We start from the raw sequence: 14,683 nt of genomic DNA, 5'->3' as shown, positions 1-14,683 counted from the left end.
AGAGTAGCTGGAGAGGTAACTGTGTGAGAAGTGTAAACTTGTGTGATCAACAAAGTTGAAATAAGAGGACATGTTGACAAGTATGATAGTTGAAGGGGGTCAATTTCGATATTCAGAGGTGCTAAAGGCTAGTTATGTGTACAAATACTGTTTCCATACAGCACAGCATTTGGACACCTGATTGGAAAGGGGTGATGAGGATGTCTGAAGAAAAGTGAGCAGGAGAAGTTTAAGTCCAGATGAAAATTGAGCAACTGGGTAAATGTTCCTCAGGAGATGATGGATATGTAGCTTTTTCAATAGAGTGCCTAAAGTAAGAGAGCAGTTGAAATGAAAGACCGGTCAGGCACCAAAAAAGTAGTGTATGCTAAGGCTATAGGTTTGATGGTCTAAGGACTGAAAGGGTGGAATGATACACAGGTTAGTTTAATTGTTCTGATAACTGAAATTAGCTCAGTTGGTGATGTGTTTAAATGAAAGAAAGTAGATGATCACCAATACATCAGATACGATAGAGAGCAGGGACGGTGAAAATGTGTAAACACAAGACCTTTTAAGGCCAAAGCGTGCATGTGTTGGCTGGGGTGGTGCTAAAACTCTGTGAGGTCAGGTAATCAGCCTGCTCCAAAATGACCACTATGTGGGCTTCATTGACGGCTCAAGCCCAGTCTCAGATAGTGTCTCTCTCCTGATCGGGCCACAGAACTTAACAGAGGGTTGTCCATGCGGGTGTCTGCAAGATCCCCTAGTTCACGATGATCAAGGTACAGGGACCAGGTTTCTCACACACCATGTATGGTGGACAGCAGGGATTGTGAAAATGTGCACATGCAGGGCCTTTTAAAACCAGCACAAATGTGCTGGCAATGGAGTGTAAAGCCAGTGAGGTTGAGCAACCAGCCTGCAGAAGATGGCAGCTCCAGACAGCACAAGATGGCAGCTCCTGCAGGCTTTGTTGATGATCAGAATCTGGTAAAGTTTCTAAAACAGTAATACTCAAAGTACGGCCCAAAGGCGGCATGCGGCACTCCTGACCTTTACATATGGGCTCTTGGTCAACAGCAGCACTGAGCTGTTGTTTACTCGACTCAGCACTAACATTAAAATGATGCTAAATCAACAGGCTCTCAATTTATTTATTTATTTATTTTGTGATTTCTAGAGCGCCTGGTGACCCGTAGGCATCCCCGCGCTATAAATCTGTGCAGACCAGAAGGGGGGAAGAGGGGAAGGATTTATTTAGGAAACAGAAGGGTCTTAAGTTTCTTACGAAACAGGGTGTGCGAGGGTTCCAGACGAAGGCTGTGAGGGAGTGCGTTCCAGCCTCTGGACGCTTTGACCGCAAAGCGACGGCCGCCGGTTCTAGCCTTCCTGAATTTAGGTACAGTGGCCAGATGTTCGGCGTCAGAGCGGAGGGGTCTGGAAGCTTTATATGGTGTAATCATGTGTCTTAGTGCGGCTGGGCCAACTCCATTGATAAGCTTATGGGTGGTACAAAGGGCTTTAAATTCTACTCTCTGGCGGACAGGAAGCCAGTGTAGGGCTTTGAGGGCAGGCTTGGCTGAAACTCTGGGGGGGAGGTTCATAATAAGCCTGGCCGCCGCATTTTGGGTGCGTTGGAGTTTGGCCAGGGTGTGTTCCGGAGCCCCGAGATAGATGGCGTTACTGTAGTCGAGCCGGGCTAAGACAAGTCCCTGGATCAGTAATTTCCTAGAAAGCGGAGGGAGAAGGGGTAGAATCTTACGCACGGATCGCAAGAGACCAATGCACGTACCAGCAGTCTTAGTCGCTTGCGTCTTCATGGTTAGGTCGGGTTCCAACCATACTCCTAAAGTTTTGATCTCCTTTTTAGGAGCGGGGATTTCGCCAAAGGAGTCAGGCCAAACAGAAGGAGGGATGGAAGTCCATTTGTTGCCCAGAAGCATAATCTCGGTCTTTGCACCGTTCAGCTTCAAGGCCGAGTCACACATCCAGGTGTGGATGTCCTGAAGACAGTTCAGCAGGCTGTCAGGATGGTTATCCAGGTGAGACAAGGAGACGACTAGTTGAGTGTCGTCTGCGTAGTTTATTATTTTTATACCATAAGGGGCCACTACGTCTTCCAAGGGGGCCATGTAAACATTAAACAGGGTGGGGCTGAGCGACGACCCCTGGGGAACTCCATTCTTGAGAGGAAGAGGGTCTGACCGAGAGTTACCGTCCCACACCTGGAAGGAGCGGTTGAAGAGAAAGGATTCAATCCATGCTCGCGCCGTGCCCACAAGTCCTGCCTTGGCCAGGCGATGTAATAAGACACGGTGATCCACCGTATCAAAGGCGGCACTTAGGTCCAGGAGGATCACTGCCACCGATCCTCCTGAGTCCAGAATGCCCCTTGCCTCCTCGATGACAGAGAGGAGGGCGGTGTCCGTACCATGTCCGGGTCGGAACCCGGTTTGGGATTGGCGCAGGAGATGGTTGGTCTCAAGGAATTGGGACAGTTGCGAGTTGACTAGCTTTTCCGCCATCTTACTGAAGCAGGGGAGCAGCGAGATAGGGCGGTAGTTAGCCATGTCGTCCGGGTTGAGTTGGGGATTTTTTAGCAGGGCCTTAACGACTGCATTTTTCCAGTTGGGGGGCACCATGCCTCCCGACAAGGAAGTGTTGATAAGGTCTTTGATGATAGGGGCTATCTTGTGAGATACCTTTTTTAGGAATCTCGCCGGGGCTGGATCAAGAGGGGAGCCGCTTTTCATTTGTTCCAGCGTGGAGGTGACTTCAGAGAGGGAGACTGCTCTGAAAGTGTCCAGCTGTGGAATGTTGTTACCGTCCACTATGTCCAAGATGGAAGGGGGGCTAACGGTGGGTAGGGAATCCAGTATCCGCAGGATTTTAGAATCAAAATAATTGGCCAGATCCTGACTTCTGTCTGGGGGGGGGGAGTGAGAAGAGGGTACTGTAGGGATGTTCAGTAATTCTTTGACTATCCGGTATGATTCTTTGGAGGAGTTTGTGGCGGTTTTAATTCTATTATCATAGTATGTCGATTTGGCTGACTTCAGGGCAGTTTTGTAGCGTCTTACTGCCATGTGATACAGGTCTTTGTTACTGTGGAGCCAGTCTTTCCTCCACACTCTCTCGGCCTTTTTACACTCTTTACGGAGCGCTCTGAGGTCGGGATTATACCAAGGTGCGTGGCCCTTGATCTTATTTTTGACCTCTCGGTTTTTCAAAGGGATGAGGCTGTCAAGGGAGGAGGAAATCCAGTCTCTGACCTGAGTGTCCGCAATGGCGGGGTCGGCTGTGAGACTGGGGGTGGTGGCATCCAGAGCCAGGGCCCAGTCTTCCACCGAGAGTCTGGCCCAGGATCTGTTCTTGGTGAAGGTTGGAGGTTTATGAGGTTTTTTAAAAGAACCTGGGAGGAAGACCGAAACCAGGAAATGATCTGTCCACGGGAGGGGGAGGGAGTTAGTAAACTGAAGGGCAGGAATATTCGAGAACACAGGGTCGAGCAGATGTCCTTTCAAATGCGTGGCTCCTGAATTGGCTAGGGAGAGGCCGAGGGCGCCCAGATCAAAAATGAGGTTGGATGCTCCTGTGTCGAACGGGTCATCGAAATGGATGTTAAGGTCACCTGTAATCAGGAAGTTAGATGTTAGGTGGACCAGGGATGCAACGGTTTCCAGAAAAACAGCAGAGAAGGGGCCGAAGTGCCCTGGGGGCCGATAGACCAGAAGGCCCGACAGGGAATTTGTCGGGGAAAGCTGGAGCGAGAAATGGCAGCTCTCCGACTCCTGGCTCTGAGTCTCAGTGGATCGACAGGTAAAATAGTCTCGGTGAATAATAGCCAGTCCGCCTCCTCGACCAAGAGGACGGGGTTGGGACATGATAAGAAAGCCCGGGGGGAGGGCTGAGACTATGTCGAAGTTAGAGTGTCCGGTGATCCATGTTTCGGTTAAAAAAAGTATATCTAACTCGTAATCGACGATAAGATGGTTTATGAGTAGGGCGTGCTTGGGCAGCGATCTACAATTGAGTGTCGCTATTTTGAGCCCCGGAAACGGGGGAGTAGCACTGGGAACGGTTAAATTTCCAGTTTTACAGGTGTTGCATATAGTGAAGGGGTCGGTGGGATCGGATATGACATGGCAGTTACTGTTTCTAATAGCTCTAAGGCTGAGGAGATCTCGTCGTGAATAGTGTCTCCTTGTGGCGGAGGGGTCCGGCATAGTGTCTGGCCCTGTGCCCGGTCGTGCGCGGACGGGCGCAGACGGGCTTGCCTTAGGCAAGCTCCCGCTGCGCTCGTCCGCTGCGCTGGTATGGCCGGCACATTTGAGATGAGGGAAGGGAGGCGTGGCCTCGAAGTGGGCGTGTCCACCCCTCGAGCGGCAAAGGCGGTTGGAGGGGAGTTTCCCTGTCTTAGCCCTCACTCGGCTGTATCAGGGGGGAATTAGGCGAGCCTGCTAGGCGCTGGAAGCGAAGCGCTTTACATGCAGGTGAGTGCGAATCTTAAAAGCAGTGCAGTGACAGTGAAAGTATCAATTTTAAAAACAGATTACAACAGACAATAACACACCTCCGGCTTCCGCCTCAGAGGTCGACAGAGTTGAATCAGCGCTAGGATTCAGCGCTTAAGTACTGCAGGGGGGCGTGGCCTCGAAGTGGGCGTGTCCACCCCTCGAGCGGCAAAGGCGGTTGGAGGGGAGTTTCCCTGTCTTAGCCCTCACTCGGCTGTATCAGGGGGGAATTAGGCGAGCCTGCTAGGCGCTGGAAGCGAAGCGCTTTACATGCAGGTGAGTGCGAATCTTAAAAGCAGTGCAGTGACAGTGAAAGTATCAATTTTAAAAACAGATTACAACAGACAATAACACACCTCCGGCTTCCGCCTCAGAGGTCGACAGAGTTGAATCAGCGCTAGGATTCAGCGCTTAAGTACTGCAGGGGGGCGTGGCCTCGAAGTGGGCATGTCCACCCCTCGAGCGGCAAAGGCGGTTGGAGGGGAGTTTCCCTGTCTTAGCCCTCACTCGGCTGTATCAGGGGGGAATTAGGCGAGCCTGCTAGGCGCTGGAAGCGAAGCGCTTTACATGCAGGTGAGTGCGAATCTTAAAAGCAGTGCAGTGACAGTGAAAGTATCAATTTTAAAAACAGATTACAACAGACAATAACACACCTCCGGCTTCCGCCTCAGAGGTCGACAGAGTTGAATTTAAAGAAAGGAAGTAACTAGGGGGTCCTGCACCACTTATCTTAAGGAACACTTTAATTTTTAAAGACATCTTGCACCAACAGTGTAACACCAGGATTAGTCTTATCATGATTCAAAAAGTGCAGTTCATCAACATGAAGAACCAGTTTGCCTTAGTACATCATATTATGTCAGTGCTCTGTGAAATATATATTTTTCTAAAGCAATAGTTTTCAAACATGAACTTAGAAACATTCATTCTTCTTGGCTCGCAGACAAGAATACCAAGAGTGAACTAAGAAGCAAGCCATTTGTTATGTGCTCTCTTTGGGTTGCATGGGTTCCGATTATACATGAACAACATAGTAGTTTACTAAATGAAACACATGAGAATGTTTTGTACAGTGCACATCCTGAAGTTATGCATTTCGATGTCCTCCTATAAGTGATAATGAAGAAACAATGTTGTTATGTAGGAAAGCCAGGATTAAGGTAGGTTTTCTGGTTTCACATTGAGCAATGCAGCCACTAGATGTACATAATTCTACCTTACCGCCAATCCCACCCCAACCACCGCACTGCTGGAATCATTGTTGCTTTCAGTCACATAACAGACCAAACTATTTGGCCCCTGGGAAAATACTTATGACTGCCCATGTTCTAGAAAGATTTCATATATTGCATATTTTTGATCAGTAAGATCTCTAAACATATAGTTTAAAAATTGCAATCATAAAAGCAATAAATGTGACCTGAAGTATTCAAGGTCTGGATGGCATTTTTATAAAAGTAGTGAAAACGATTACTACAGAATTATTGATTAAAAAGGCATATCATTAATAAATCAATTACAAATAGTTAATATAAACTCCTATTATTACATACAACACATACTAGAAGGGCAGCAAAAAACCCAAAGAGATATAAAAAAAACAACGAGACAGTGCAAAGCAAAAATACTTTCATCAGAGATATATTTAGGGTAGCTCATTGGCAATATTTTAACGTTTTTAAGTCTGGGTAGTAAAAAAAAAAAATATGTAACAGATTGTAAACGCCAAATGGTGAATGAGTTACTTGGTGGAGCAATCCATTACATACTATTATAGACAAAAAGAGGGCAGAAAATAGAAAGAGAACTTTGCTCAAAACCACGTTTCTTATTCTGCAGTGGAAGCACTAATTTACATTGTTTTCCACCAAAACTGACCTCACTTCTATAAAGATTTCTTATTTAGTGCCATGTAGATTGTGTATGTGAAGTGTGTACTTTGCAAGTCAGATTTAATGAATACATTCTACTAATGTATCTCCTAAAAAATAACCATGCACAAATCATCGTCCTTTCCTATAAACGTAGAGCTAAGATGAGGCAGCATCTGTCTGTAAACTTTACGATGTATGACTGGAAACCCAGGGTTTATACCCCATCTTCCACAAATGGCCAAAAAGTATAGTTCTGGGCAAACAACTCAACGTTACTGTAATGCAAATAAATCTCAAGCATCTATTGACACTATACAAAAAAACGAACTTAACTTACAAATGTGGGACAGCCTCCTAGGGAGGAGTGATATTGGGGCGAGAGGGGTGTGGGGGGGGGGGGGGGGGGGGGGGGGGGGCAAGACAAGACCAACAGGCGAATTTCTTATACGCAGTGGAAGTATAGACAAATATCATGCTAAAAACATTAGTGTGTGTTTAGTGAAAGAAATCAGAGCTGCTGTCTTGTCAGACATAGCAAACACAAGGAGATAATGGACGGAGCACTGTAACTTTTCAGACACTCACCCTCAGTCACAGATCTGGGTTGAATCGATCATTCTTTAGTTCACTTCCCCACCTCAGTTCAGACCCAGCTATATGCAAATCAGTCTTGACCCTGTGCCTCATGGGAACAGTTCAGCCTGAACTGCCAAGCCAGGTCTTCCCTGAACCGGAAACAAACATCCAGGAGCGAAAGCACCGAACATCCTATCTCAATAACACTTTCATACAAATACTACATCATACTCATAATACTAAGAACAATACCAACTGCTGGGTATGTGGAATGATGCCAACTCGTCAGAAAAAATGAGGAACGCCTCTCATTCCCCTGCCATTTTCACATAATGGACCTTGTAGAGCTGGATCGCACTTTTGTGGGCCTTTGCAATCAATAATATTACTCTAGCTGATGTTGGAAGACTCAGTGCTCAGTTAAACAAGGTCTGTTACCCCGATGAGGAAGGCCTCCCGCAGGCCAAAGGAACTGTATGGGAAATGGAGGAGTATCGCTGAGGAAATTCCTCCACAAGATATGTTTTTCCTAACACTCGAACAGTCAAAGGTAATGGACCTCCTGTTATTGCTGTCACCAGAGCTGTGAGCAGTACTGGCAGTATTCCTGTGGGGAAAAGTGACTGTACGACAATATTGAATATCACTGGAACGAACAATAGTAGTTTCCTATCTTCACATAACACTTATTTCATTTGTGGAAATAAAGGTTATTATCATCTACCAGTCGGCTGGTCTGGAACTTATTATGTGTCCTTTTTGCTTCCTCCTGTATTCTTAACACCTGCATCTATTTACAAAGACCAGAGACTGTTTAATGACATTTCTTTGAATAGACTTAAAAGAACTCTAAATAAAGATGAAGTAGATCAAACTGATACAGTATTACAGCAGTATGTCGATTTTAACTTGGGATTCTTTTTCTTTGTTGGGGCAGCCCTAAATAGTAGGAAGATTAGATGTCTGACCCGGGTGGTAGAAGCAGTAACTAATCAAACAGCAATGGCTCGTGGAAATATTACGGAAGAGATTCAAATTACGAGAATTGTAACGTTACAAAACAGAATGGTCCTAGACATAGTATTAGCTGATCGTGGTGGAGCATGTTGCATTATCGGGAGTAGCTGCTGGGTGTTCATACCTGACCGCGCCCCATCTGTTTATGACGCCATTTCTAAATCGCATAAAATAGCTGCGGAAATATATCAAGAACAAGGAACATGAACTTGGTCTGAGTGGTTATGGGGAATTATTTATACATGGGCTGGAAATTATTAATGGGAATAGCTACCATAGGAATCATCTTTCTCACCTACTGTTGTTGAATTCAATATGCCCCTACGATATGTACAGCTTTTATAGCTACTTGTAATATTATTAAACCTCCTGAGATTAATGTTCATGAATCAAATCGAGAAATGATGATGCAAACTGAAAATGTACAAACTTATGAATATTGATATCAGAGATTAATACATGTACTTTTAAAATGGATTCAGCATAGGCTGAAAAGGAAGGACTGTTAAAATATAAAATCTGATTCTCTCGTTTTTTGATTAAGCCATGCCTCATCCGTTTTTCACCCTTGCCCTGCTTCCAGCCCGGCTCTATCCTTGACACTGCATCTGCATAAACATGAGTAAAGAATCTGGATTGGGGCATTGTAGGCTGTGTACACATGCAGAGTCAGAGCAAAAGAACAGCTGGTGTCTGTTTGAGGGTTTTCAGACAGTGGTTAATCCTCAAGTAAAGTTTACTCAGATAGCATATCTTGTTGTTCAGCCTTAGGACGTAGCAATTGCACAAGACACCAAGGCTGTCGATTCTTGCCGTTACCTCATTTGTGTGTTTTTCCCAAAGCTCTATTTACCTCTGGGTATCCCTTGTTTGTGATCTCTTGCTATAAAAACCCATGTAACCCATTGTTCAGTGTGCTTCTCCCAGAGTACCTCTATGGTGCTAGTGGGATGGGCTACCATTCATAAATGCTAAATAAATGATTCATGGTACTTCACTCCAGTGTTGATTCCTCCTTACTTGTTAAGAACCCGCAGACTAAAGGGTGACCCTGCACCAGTAGATTATTAATAATCTACTTCCACAGGCTAACTGAACGTAACTGCAATGTCTGAATGGTTTAATGTCACAATTTCCCTGATTCCTTTACATATTTTGTCTCTTTGCTAACTATAATTTTTCAAATTCACATATGGTATTTACTGTGAGAATGAATACTGAACATTTTAAATATCTTCTTCTGCCCAGCCATCCCAATTGAAGTGTTTGGCTTTCGTATTATGTCTTACCCTCCCCTAGAAACAAAAGTCATTTGCTTGCAGTATTTAGCATTTTGTAGAATATTTGTTGTGGGGAAAATATGTTTGTCATTCTGGGGGTGGGGGGCTCAAGGTGATTTTTTAGGTCTCGTGGCGTTTACAGCGCGAAGCGCTGTCTCGCCAGAGACCCATTGTTAGCGACTCAGCTTTCCAGTAGACAGGACCTGGCCGCGCGCATCTCCTCTCCAAGAAAGCGACAGGAACAGGCCACGCGCACGAGAACGCGCCCTCCATTGAGCAGGCCACAATTCCCTTGCAATGCTCACAGATACAGACAACCCCCCTGCCGCCGCACACACACGTGCACACACACACATGAGCGCACCGAGCCCCCCCGCCGTCGCACACATACACACACGCGCACGCACACACACACGAGCGCACCGAGCCCCCCCCGCCGTATACATACACACACTCGCACACACATACAAGCGCACCGAGACCCCCGCCACCCCCCTACAAGTAAGGCCCACTTACCGCTACTACGGACTTCTTCAGCCTCCGCGGGGCTCTCCCTCGGGCATGGGAGCCCCACGTCACCACCGCTCCTCTGGCCAGGCACTCCGTGGGCGCGGGCTTCAGAATACGGAAGTCCCGCCCCACGATAGGTTTCGTTTTCTCTGATGCTGAAGTTCAGACTCCTCCTGAGACATCGGTTTTCACCAGACACGAATGTGGTGGCCCGGCGCTGATCCTAGCGACTTTCCTGTCTTCGGATTCACTCCTCCCCTCGAATTGACTTCACCACAGTAAGCACACTCTGAAACCCTTGTTTTTAACCTTAGACTTAATGTTGTTTCCCTCGTTCTCCTTTCCCGATTCTGGCAAGTAACGGGCAGACCTCCCGTCTTTCCTTCCCCAGGAATCTCCTACCTGACCGACTTCGCACGCAGTGGATTGGGGCTCCGACCCTGTTACCAGCCCAATCAAGCATTACACTGAATGGCCATTTGGTGATTTTCCTTTCTTACCAGCGCATTCCCTCGCCTTTTTCTTGAATGTGCCTACCAAATGATGCAAATGTGTTTTTTTTATTTACTGATCCAAGTTGGATCTGTAAAGAAAAAGAAACAAAGTAGTACAAATGCAATTTAATACAGGGGTGGACATGGGGAGAGCAACAGGAAACGGGGAAGGCTGGCGTGGAAGGCAGAAGAAATTAAGAGGGTTGGCGGGGGGGAGAAGTGACATGGAGAGCCCAGGTGGAGGTAGTACGACCGGGGCAGAAGAGAAGCACATTGGCATCATGGGGGCAGGGAGACTCAGGCGGCTGTCTCATGGAGGGTGGCGGGGGAGAAGCACCCAATATATGAGCTTTTCCGTTGTGGAACTTGGTGCTTAACTTTTTAATGAACTACTCTTTATGAAGTTGTGACGTAATAAATTATCCCAGCAGTATGCGCTATTGCTTAGAATATTATCAAGTCAGGACAATTTTAGAGCAGATGTTTCTAAACTGCTTTGAAAAAACCTCTAAAGTTGTGTACTTTACGTACATTTTTGGAGACTCGATTGGGGTTGTGCAGTTTGTGAGTAACACAGATATAATGTTCAGTAACAATTGCACACTAGGCACCCACCCTTTTCCTCTCCAGTGAGGCATTTTTATTGCTCTCCTTCAACTTGTGTATCTGATGCTTACAGTGGTTTAATCATTTTGCTTTGTTTATCAAACCTCAGCATCCTATCGGTGTCCTGAAGTAAACATTACTTTTCTCTGAAGTGTGGTAGCGTGGCAGAGCGGTCTAATTCGCTGGATTTAGGCTCCATTCTCCAGGCTCCAGTCTCTCTGGAGGCGTGGGTTCAAATCCCACAGCTGCCATTCCCTTTTGCTTTATTATTGAATAAATACTCCTGACAGCACCCTGGCCGATTCTTCGCTCACCATAAATTGCTATATTCTTTTCAATGTGGAGCACAGGGCATCGTCAGTATCTCCTGTTTCTGGTACCTACTGTTAAGGCGAGGTTTTGTTTTCGGTTTGCTTAGAATACTGTCACTTACACGTACGCTTTAATAAACATTCATATTTCAGCATCTTGACTGTAATGGGTCTGGGCCCCAGCCCCCCATACACATGAAATAATGACACAGACACATTTCAATAGTGATGACAGGTCAAATCCATCTTATTTTTGCCGCCCTCAAAAAACATACAAACCCCATACAAATCTGTTTACCAATCACACATTCATATACTATGTACACTCTGCACTCACCCTCACTCTGCACTCCCGTCCTCAAAAACATACAAACCCCATACAAATCTGTTTACCAATCACACATTCATATACTATGTACACTCTGCACTCACCCTCACTCTGCACTCACTCTGCAGTCACTCACTCTGCACTCACACTCACTCTGCACCAGAGAGCGATGTCTCTAAGCCTTTCATCCCATCAGCCAGTCTGAGCTCTTCAAGCTCGTGCAGCCGTTCAAACCCGTGCCTGATGTGCATCATCAGAGCTGTGTAAATAAAAACTGTGTCAGCCCCGTGCGTGAGGTGCATCATCAGAGCTGTGTGAATAACAACTGTGAGCCCGTGCGTGAGGTGCATCATCAGAGCTGTGTGAATAATAACAGCTGTGAGCCCGTGCCTGAGGTGCATCATCAGAGCTTTGAGAATAATAACTGCGTCAGCCCCGTGCGTGAGGTGCATCATCAGAGCTGTGTGAATAATAACAGCTGTGAGCCCGTGCCTGAGGTGCATCATCAGAGCTGAGTGAATAATAACTGCGTCAGCCCCGTGCGTGAGGTGCATCATCCACATTGCTCAGGTCATCCAAATTCCTGCACTCTCTACCACACTGCTTTCAAGAACAGCATACTCTTGCACACACTCTCACTGCTCACCAATTCAAAGTTTGCTAAAAATTGTATGCAACGCATTGTCATACACAATGCTAATAACTCAAACTTTAATGCTGCGAGACCTATTGCATTGTAAATGCTTGTTTTAACAATGAAAGAGGGGGGTTTGTGCTAAAGTAAAATTGTTAAAGACCGCTGCTTAACAAGCATGTAGTGTATTAGATTGCAATGTCACCCCAGTGAGATTATTGCAAATGTATACACTGCATCCCAAAATTGTTACCAGTCAAATGGCTCGTGCATGACAAAGCAGTACAGACGTTTTTCTTATTTCTACAGTGACGTTTATAAACTTCAAATGTTAATACATGTAATAATGTTCTTTTTTTAGGTTGAAGTCTACCGAACAGAACAGATAAACTGGGAATCCCTTAATCTTGACATTTTGTTTTGTCATTCACTTTTGTTGACTTTCTATTTACTGGCTTCATTTGTTTGATCCCATCTGGCTTGTGTTTGTCTATCCCATAGAGCATAGCTTCTTTACCACCTCTCTGCTTTTTGGGCAGAATTTTTTATTTTTTGTAAAGCACTCCATGAGAGTGCATGTATTTTCCACCAAGCGTCTTTGATGTGTTCTTCTCTCCCCTGCCACTATCCACTTTCCTCTGTCTCCAGTGTGCTTTTGTTACTACAGAGGCATATAGATGCAAGTAAAATGTCTCTATTCAGTGCACAGCTATCTCCCTGATGCCCATTCTAGAGAGATGTATTTCCACCCTCATGCTTAAAAGACTGAGATGATATTTAGTTAAAGAAGACGTTACCTGATTTATAATGCATGTCAGAGGCTTATTTTACAGTGCATAAAAACAATATATTTCTTGTGTTATTAATTTTGTAGGCTCTTATAAATTACACTCACATTTGTAAACACTGCCTGTCCCTGGCTCCTGCAGCAAGATGTGGTTGATAAAAAAAAAAAAAAAAACAGAAAGTGATGAAAAGCCTCTGGCCTGTCTTTGAACCCTTGACTCACCCCACTCACAGTCTCTGGGGTACATTTGACCCCTAACTGGTCGTGCTTTGTTCCCTTATCTGTGTTTACATCAAATCAAATCAGGGGCATTTATTTAGTGCACAAATCACCCGAAGGTCTCATGGCGCTCGCGGACATAACTCCAGGGTCGGCTCAGGTAAGGGGAGACAGTTAATTATCGAACAGCCATGTCTTTAGATTCTTGCTAGAACAATTGTAGTCAGTGATGGTGCGTAAATGTAGAGGTAGTTTGTTCCAGAGAGCTGGTGCACGGAAAGAGAAGGACCTTCCTCCGTTTCCAGTAGTACGGATTCTGAGGGGTGTGAGAAGTCATTCATTACTGGAACGCAGGGTCCTGCGAGGCTGGTACCAGGTTAGCTTATTTACCCAGTACCCTGAGCCTCTTCCGTACATGCTTTTATGTGTTAGACAGAGAGTCTTAAAACGGATTCGCTTTGTCACAGGAAGCCAGTGAAGATGTCTCAGATTAGGGGACGAAGGAGATTTTGGCAGGAGGAGGAGTACCAGCCTAGCCGCTGTGTTTTGTAGAATCTGAAGCCAAGACAGGAGGTCTTCATTTATTGAAGACAGCAGGGCATTTCCATAGTCCATGCGATTAATAACCAAACCCTGGACTAATGGTTTCCTGGCTTCTTGTGGAATCCATTTGAAAACTTTGCGTAGATTACGCATGATTCCGAAACTGGGAACCTATGATGTAACTAACATGATTTTTCATTGATAGTTTGTTGTCCAATAGTATTCCTAAATTCCGTACCATCTGGTTTGGAGTGGGACATGGGCCAGTCGTTTGACCAATGCTAGTGAGCCTTGCCAAACAGTACGATCTCAGTTTTGCCTCCATTTAACTGCATATGGTTTGTGCTCATCCACCTGTCAGCATGGGACATACAATCTTTGAAACGTGACTTTGTTTCAGTAGGATCTGGACCTAGGGTGCATCACAGGCACACATTGATTGCCCGGACTCCTATTAACATATTTATTGTGGCAAATGAGTTGGTTTCAAAAGACTCCTCTTCTCCTAATTCAACAAAATCTAAACTTACTCCTAAAAACAGCACTGGAATACTTTAAAGGGCAATGGTATAGACCATGTGTGGTGGGACAATAAAAGTCCTGATCTGGCAGCTCACCCTTTCAAATAGAGCTTAAACTGTACTTTAAATTGTCTCTCAGAAAACCATCTAAAACACTCATTTATAATAATACATATTATTAATTTCCTTCCATGCCAAAATAGGCTCCCTGATGTTCGTTACACACAGCTGTATTTATTTATTCTGTTATTGATTTTACCGCTTGGATATTTTTTTTCTATCTGTAATAGAATGTCAGTAATAAATCTGTTACCCGAGAATCCCCTAATCTACTTTTATAAAATAGAAAATCCCACCTATTAACGATTTCTGCTCTCGGCAATGCACAAATAATCTGAAGATTGTACCAGTGCATGCTTTCTTAACTATCTGAGCTTTGTTGATTCTGTGTTTCATAAACACGTAAACATATAATTTTTGTTCCGCT

At 45.2% G+C, this 14,683-nt stretch overlaps 1 protein-coding gene across 1 annotated transcript in view; it reads right to left on the bottom strand.

Moving 5' to 3' along the window:
- Positions 1 to 14,683, bottom strand: part of TMEM184C (transmembrane protein 184C) — a 197,588-nt gene that overhangs the window by 181,733 nt on the left and 1,172 nt on the right. The window lies entirely within an intron of this gene.

The sequence above is a fragment of the Lissotriton helveticus genome, chromosome 2_1 (assembly GCF_964261635.1).
Source record: "Lissotriton helveticus chromosome 2_1, aLisHel1.1, whole genome shotgun sequence".
Classification (NCBI taxonomy): domain Eukaryota; kingdom Metazoa; phylum Chordata; class Amphibia; order Caudata; family Salamandridae; genus Lissotriton; species Lissotriton helveticus.
The sequence above is the reverse complement of the archived record's forward strand: the minus strand, read 5'-3'. Positions and strand labels throughout refer to the sequence as shown.